At 39.7% G+C, this 6,930-nt stretch overlaps 1 pseudogene; it reads left to right on the top strand.

The window, feature by feature from the left end:
* Nucleotides 1–5,687: 5,687 nt before the first annotated feature.
* LOC135714010 (uncharacterized) lies at nt 5,688–6,577 on the top strand (annotated as a pseudogene).
* The last annotated feature ends 353 nt before the right edge of the window (nt 6,578–6,930 follow it).

Raw genomic sequence — 6,930 nt, forward strand, 5'->3', positions numbered from 1 at the left:
TCAAATATTGAAAAAAGCCAGCGGATATTTTCTGTTTTTTGTGCTAGCTTACCAGTCGGAACATGAATCTTGCATCAGTCGGTGTGGGACCGAGAGCATCTTTTTTCCCATTTCGAACAAATATTTTTGCCACTTGGTTGATTCCTTCGAACAAACTGGGTCAGTCCCAAAGTTCAAACGTCAATTTTTTCCACATTGCAAAACGTCGCCGTCTCTTGAACCTAAGCCCAATTAACTTTATAAGATTCGTCGACAAACATAAAAACGCGGAGGCTTTTGTTTTCCCCCGTGTTGTTCCGAAGTCGCCTGAGGACCACAGAAGCCGAATGTCGGAAAACCGCAAAGCAATTTAGCTATTTTTATTCCTCAAGACAACCCACTTTCTTTGGGTTGATTTCATTTTTTTTTTGTTTCTAATGCCACCCTAAGCGAACGATGACGACACGCCGAAGGAAACTGGGAATGTTGCCCGAATAAAACCTCGAAAGGAACGCAAATTTAATGTTTTCCGAATTGTTTGGCTCCGCGGAACAGCACAAGCAATTTATTTGGGTTCGTCCCCGCACCAAACCGAGTTTGGATGGTTAGTTGGATGGAATGAATAGAACGGGAACAGCGATATCATTAAAATTTGACATGGCAGAAAAACAAGACAAAGAGGTTATTTCCGGGCTTTTGCGTTTATATGCGCGGAAAAGGTTGCGTCGAAGTGAAGGAGACTATAAGGAGCAGACCGGCACAATAACAACAGACGCAATACACTTGGAATGCAATCTTCAAAGGAAAGCATGCGGAAAGTCGTGTTTTCTGCCATAATAGAGATTAATGAATCCCGTCCCGGGAGTTCTTTTGTGAGTGTGTGGCGAGGGTTCGGTCAGGCTGGTCAACAAGTACGAGCTGAGAGCTTCTGCCGTTTTCCGTTCTTTTTATGACGATGCTTTCGATGAGAAACGCAGAAAGTTGTCTCCATCGGCAGGACAAGTGCCCAGCTCTGCGGCAGTACTAATGAGGGAGCTGACGTTCTTTTGCACTGTGACTTTGAAGTGAAGTCTTGTTCTGTAATTGGACAAACGAGCGAAAGAAATGGTTGAACGATTTCCACTGCAGTCAGTGTTGGCTGGCAGTTGATTTTCAGGCATCTTTTAATGATAATTATGGAACATACACCGTTGGAAATAATTATGTAAATTTTTGCGCTATACAGCGAACACGTAGTTAATGCTAGATTTAGTGTAAATTTCGCAAGAATAAAATCATTCTATATAAGGATAAAGATTATAAGAATCAGTTTCAGCGGAAATATTCAAAACGCACATGACCCAAAAATATAAAAATAATAACAGTTTAAATATTGTTCCTTTTTTAGGACGCTGGGCAGATACGAGTTAAGGTGAAATTTGATAGAAAAATTTATAAATGAGATCAGAAATGGTAGTTCCGACAGGGTGCAGCAGAGTGAATATAAATGAAAATGTGTATAGAAATTTAAAATGCGCAAAGGGCAATGTTTTATGCCTATACGAATCAACCGAGCACTTCGTTTTCCAAGCTACAGTTGATCTGACATGTTATGGTGGTTTATCCATGAGAAACTAGCTGTGCTCTAAAATACAAAAAAAGAATTGTTTGGTGCCCATCCTTTGAGACAAAACTTCTAATAAAGGTGTTTAAAATACAGCTTGATGAGCGTCCAATTAGTTTTGAAAATACTACATTTAATACTGTTTTACATTTCAAAAAGTTTCAAAACTTATCATTGGTCGTTTAACATGTTTTGACGTCGTAATAACCAATCAATTGAAAAGAAAAAAAAAAGTATTATCAAAAACAAATATAAGACATAATCGAGCATTAAATTTTGAAATCAGCTGAATTTGGCTTGCTAGGTTTGTAACTGCTCTTGTAGGTCAGCTCCGCTAGTTGGTTAACCATTTTTTACTATCCATCAAGTTCTCACGCATGGCAAGCGAGAGAAGGAAATTGTAAAAGTAGATTATGGTATTATAGCATGTTTTGGAATACATCCTAATAACTTATAAATTATATAATAACGATTAAGCATAAAATTCGAACACTGATCCTTGGCGTGATAGATTTGAATCATCCAAACTAGACTATTTCTGAAAGAGGCTTACTTAAAGATGTTTTGAAAAGCGAATCGAGAAACGCAATCTGAATTGTCGTTTCAACCCCTTTACGACAACCTACACTTTTTAGGTTGAATTAAAGAATAGAAATAATGAAGAAATTTTTCAGCATTGTAAAGCCAATTTGAAATATTTTCATGTGGTTTTGTGGTATTATAAAAGTAAGCTGCACATTGTGTTGGAGTGTTCGACTGTGAGGTTTTACCAATAAACAGTTTCGGCTTGGCAGTCTGGCAATCACTCAATCAGAACAAATTAATTTTGTAATTTGTCCCTACGTTTCGGCTCTGATTAGGGCCTTCTTCAGGGGAAACTGAGGGGAATTTTATTTTTAGAATTAATTGTTTCACATTTAATAAATATTTTACACTCACAATTGTTGGATTTGTTCTTTGTCTAAATACTGTTTGAAGTCTAACGTCTGTTTTTCTGGTGGTAAGTTTTTATAAATAGCGGTTTTTAGTTGATTATTCAAAGTTTTTTTTTTTTGATTTTTTATATAATTTGTGTCGGGTATAAATTTTTTTTTGCTGTTGTGCACTCTTCGAGGGTTATGGTGGCTATGGTGAAATGGTGGGAACGGGTATTATAGTTGAGCTTTTTAGTTGAATTCAGGTGGGCATAATTGGTATTGCTGTTGGGCATTGATTGATTTGGCTTTTAGTGAGTGTAAGATTGCTGCTTAAGCTGTGCTCAAATTGTCTACGTCTGTTCTTCTATTGACTGTATGGGGTGTACTATATATATGGTACATTTCAAGGAATGCAAGTGTATTTGTGTTGTTGCTTCGATCAACTATTGCTGTTTTCTCTAAATTGAATCTGTGTTCGTGGGTTATACAGTGTTCGATCATAGCTGTTTTGTTTGTTAGATCAGCTAATTGTGTTTCATCAGCGTCGGATTGTCAACCAAAATGCCATAAAAATGATCTCCCACTCCGACCTGTTGTTCCAAATCACACAGCCCCTGAGCGGTTCACTCAAAAGTAATTACAACATCGCTAGCTCTTTCCAATTCAGCCTAGAAGTATGTACAATCACCATTCCAGCCAACCACATAATGGTATCCCTAGATGTGGTCTCCCTTTTCACCAATGTCCCGAAGATCCTTATTAACAGAACCATCATCGACCGATGGGATGAAATAGACACCAATATCTCCCTTGATCTGTTCCTAGATATTGTCGATTTTTGTATGGAAGCAAGTTTTTTCCGCTACAAAAACAAATTCTACCGCCAAACATACGGGACTCGCATGGGAAGTCCTCTATCACCTATATTAGCAGACATAGTCCTCGAGTCAGTCATGAAAAGGGCTTTGAACGATCTACCGTTTGAAATCCCCTTTTTACGAAAATATGTAGACGACTTATTCGCTATCATACCAAAAGATGCACTGGACACCTTACTGGAAACGTTCAACAGACAAGAGACCAGACTACAATTCACCACCGAAACATTGCATTTTGTAACCAAGATGGCGGCATACGGTTTATGAAAAACTGGAAAACACTGTCAATACCCCACCATATGGATTTTTTAAATCGGGATGGCATGGATTTCCGGTTCCTACACGTCACTCCAATTCCAAAAATACCCATATTGTGGGGTATTTGACAATATTTTTAAAAACCTCTTTTTACGAAGTAAATCCCAAATAACGAGGTTTTTTTTACGAACTAATTCGATTTACGAACCCCCGGTTTGGTTCGTAGATGAAGGTTCCAGTGTATATAAATATATACATTAGAGATCTTCAGGGCAGTCCCATTAGCTTCACCAACATTGTTGGAACGTTGAAGAAGCTCTGAGGAATAGAAAATGAAAAGCACATAATTTCAAGGAAGTTTCAAAAACAAACTGCGAGAACATAACCCAAGTAAGATTGCAAGTTTTATTGAAGTTTTATAGCATTCTACAAGTCCAAATCATGGTCTGCAGAATGCTCATAAAACAAAAATTGTTGTTTGGGAAGGGAAATTCCGGAAAATTCTGAAAAATTTGGGAATCATCAGGGCAGCTTAAAGAACTTAAATGCTTCAAGAAAACTGCAGAAACGTTTAAGGAAATCCGAGAACTTCAGAAATATCCCGAAAACCTCAGGAAAGTCAATAGAGCTTCACATATGAAGAGAAAACTTAAAAACAATTGCGAACTCCACTTATTAATTGAGAAGCTAGGTTGTAACCGGTTGGTCACAAATTCATAGGTTTTTTTTCATTTATTTATGTTATATATTCAGAACCTTCACGTTTTTTGTGCAAGAATAGCAGTATACCACAGAAGTGATAGGGTTCTGTACCGCTGTGAAAAGGTTTTGCCGTTACGTTATGTCCACAATAGAACTACAAACAACCATAGAAAACTAGGATGACGGGATGAAAGAAAATTGGGGAGAAGAACGGCCATTGCCCAAAATCGGGCTCTTTTAATATCAGGCGTCCGTGTGCTAAGACGCATTTTAATTAGCTAAGTGCAGTGGTTGCAGTTTTGAACGTGAACCAGGACCCCCCTAGCAACAGCTAGTGTGCGCTAGGAAAATTTAACGTTAAGAACCTTTTTTTATATTGGACCTTAAAAAGGTCATCCGTCAGCACACGGCCGGCTCGAGAAATATTGGAAACAGTTTCCGAGCCGAAACAATACTATCTGGCCAAACGTAGGCCATAATCGCAAAGGAGTTTTCCCTTCTCGGTTTGACCAAGGTGGCCTTGTCACGGTCGGCCGATCGTGCCAACGAAGGACGACGCCTGCCATCCCATCGTCCAGCAACGCCCGCTGGCCTGTCATCCGCTCGCTTCGCCAATCTGGCGAGAGTTCCGGCCGCACAGTAGGACAGGAGTCACTGTGTCGGCCATCACTATTCACCATCAACGGCAGCAGCGGTATGTACCGGTACAGTGAACAACGCGATTAGGCTACACGACACATATTACACGAAACTATGAACACAGAACAACACGCACGTAATACAGAAAGTGGCCAATAAATGCAATTAAAGAAAAGTGAAAGCTCTTCATTTGTGTATCGCTAAACCCTCTGATTACCCGGTAGCTAGCCGACCCTGGGTGTTCCGGAGCTTGCTCTTGTCGCCTGAGTCGACCGGGTGCTATATGTTTGATCTCCGAGTAGGTAGTTGGTGAGTGCTGAGTTCTTACATCAGTTATACTTGGCGCCCAACTAAAAGACCGCGAAAGGTAATCAAGGGTCCGTCGTAGTATACAAAAATCTAAGGATTTTTCCGACGGGAGGTGGCAGAGATCCGTGCTTGCACGTATGTTTGTCTCCACTTCACTTTTTAGCACTTTGGTGAAATTTTTGCGAAACTCGCAGTGTTTTTCATTAAAAGAGGTCCTGAACCCAATTTGCTACCGATTGTTGTTTTTCTCATTGCAAAATTCGTTGATGTTGGTTATTTTTGTTTTTTTTTCGCGAATCGTTTATGTGTGAAAAAAAAAATCTTAAATCATAATTGAACTTTATTTATTTCATGTCCAATCATCACGACAACAATCGCGCACTGATGTTTATCACTGTTTGTTTTGATCCGCATACGCGATGTTTTTATACAATTTTATTTTAACCCACTACCCACACCACTGATTCTCCACAACAATGACACGCAAGAAACTAGCAAAGGCTCAAACAAATTATGAGCCAATTACCTGGCAAGCAGAGGAGTACGATGCAGATGATTCGGACCTGGAGGAATCACTTGGGATTCCTAGGCCGCTCCCATCTTCACATCCCAACTATCCGCTAGAGGAGTTGGAACTGGACCTCGAAGAAACTCTGATTACATTAAGGAATCAGAGGACAGAAGGCCGCCTCATGCCAGAAGACGTTAGTAAACTTAAACGAATTATGAACCTGTTTTTGCGTGACATGAACATCGTCACTAGTGACATTAATTCGAGATGTTTACCCCCTAGCGCGACATGAGAATACAGGGAACTCGAGTCGGACCCGGAATCAGATATTGCGCTGATAGTTCCCAGCTCTGACTTGGAAGATTTAGATCCGTCCTCCAGGGAATCCGATTCAGATTCGGATGACCTGCTTCAGGTCAAAAAGAGAACGTACAGAAGCCCCATGTCACGTAATAGTTCCGGCTTTTACAGTCAGGAAAACACCAGTAAGTCGAAGCTTCCTTCTTCGAACTGTCCTCGCGACTTACCTGGTAAAGCTTTCCAAACTTCAAACTCACTAACTTCGAACCCCGAATCCCAAAGAAAGCAAGCGCGATATTTTAAGATCAGGAAAAAGGTCACAAATTATCTTCAAGAGGAACCTACGGCCAAAGAACTGTGCAGTAAATTTATATCGATTCTGGAACTTGAACATTCTAGGCATATTCCGCGTTCCGGACGCACACCTGGAACCCAAATCCATTCTTTCAAACATCACAAAAAGAAAACCAAATCGTTCTAAATTTATACAATTAGAAACATATATTTTCTCTTTTTTATTCCTAGGTACATTCCACTCACAAGTCCGTCATCCAGTGTCGTGTGGGAATTACTTTTTGTCCCCAGTCACAAGGGCTAACGTCGGTTTGTGTCGGATGAAAAATAACCTGGAATATAAAAAGAGAAAGTAAATTTTTATCAATTTTTAACACCGCAGGACTATGGAATGTTAGTCGATTGTGTTAATTTGTTAAGGAGAATCGTTAATTTGGTTAGTTTATACCTGTCCAAGTTAGACTGAGGGATGAAGGAATCTGGTCAGTCATTAAACGGAACGATAGCTAACAATTTGGGAATGGATCATACTTACCTGAT

This window comes from Ochlerotatus camptorhynchus, unplaced genomic scaffold (genome assembly GCF_037179485.1).
Source record: "Ochlerotatus camptorhynchus isolate MF236.1 unplaced genomic scaffold, CSIRO-AGI_Acam_v1.1 ptg000598l, whole genome shotgun sequence".
Lineage (NCBI taxonomy): Eukaryota > Metazoa > Arthropoda > Insecta > Diptera > Culicidae > Ochlerotatus > Ochlerotatus camptorhynchus.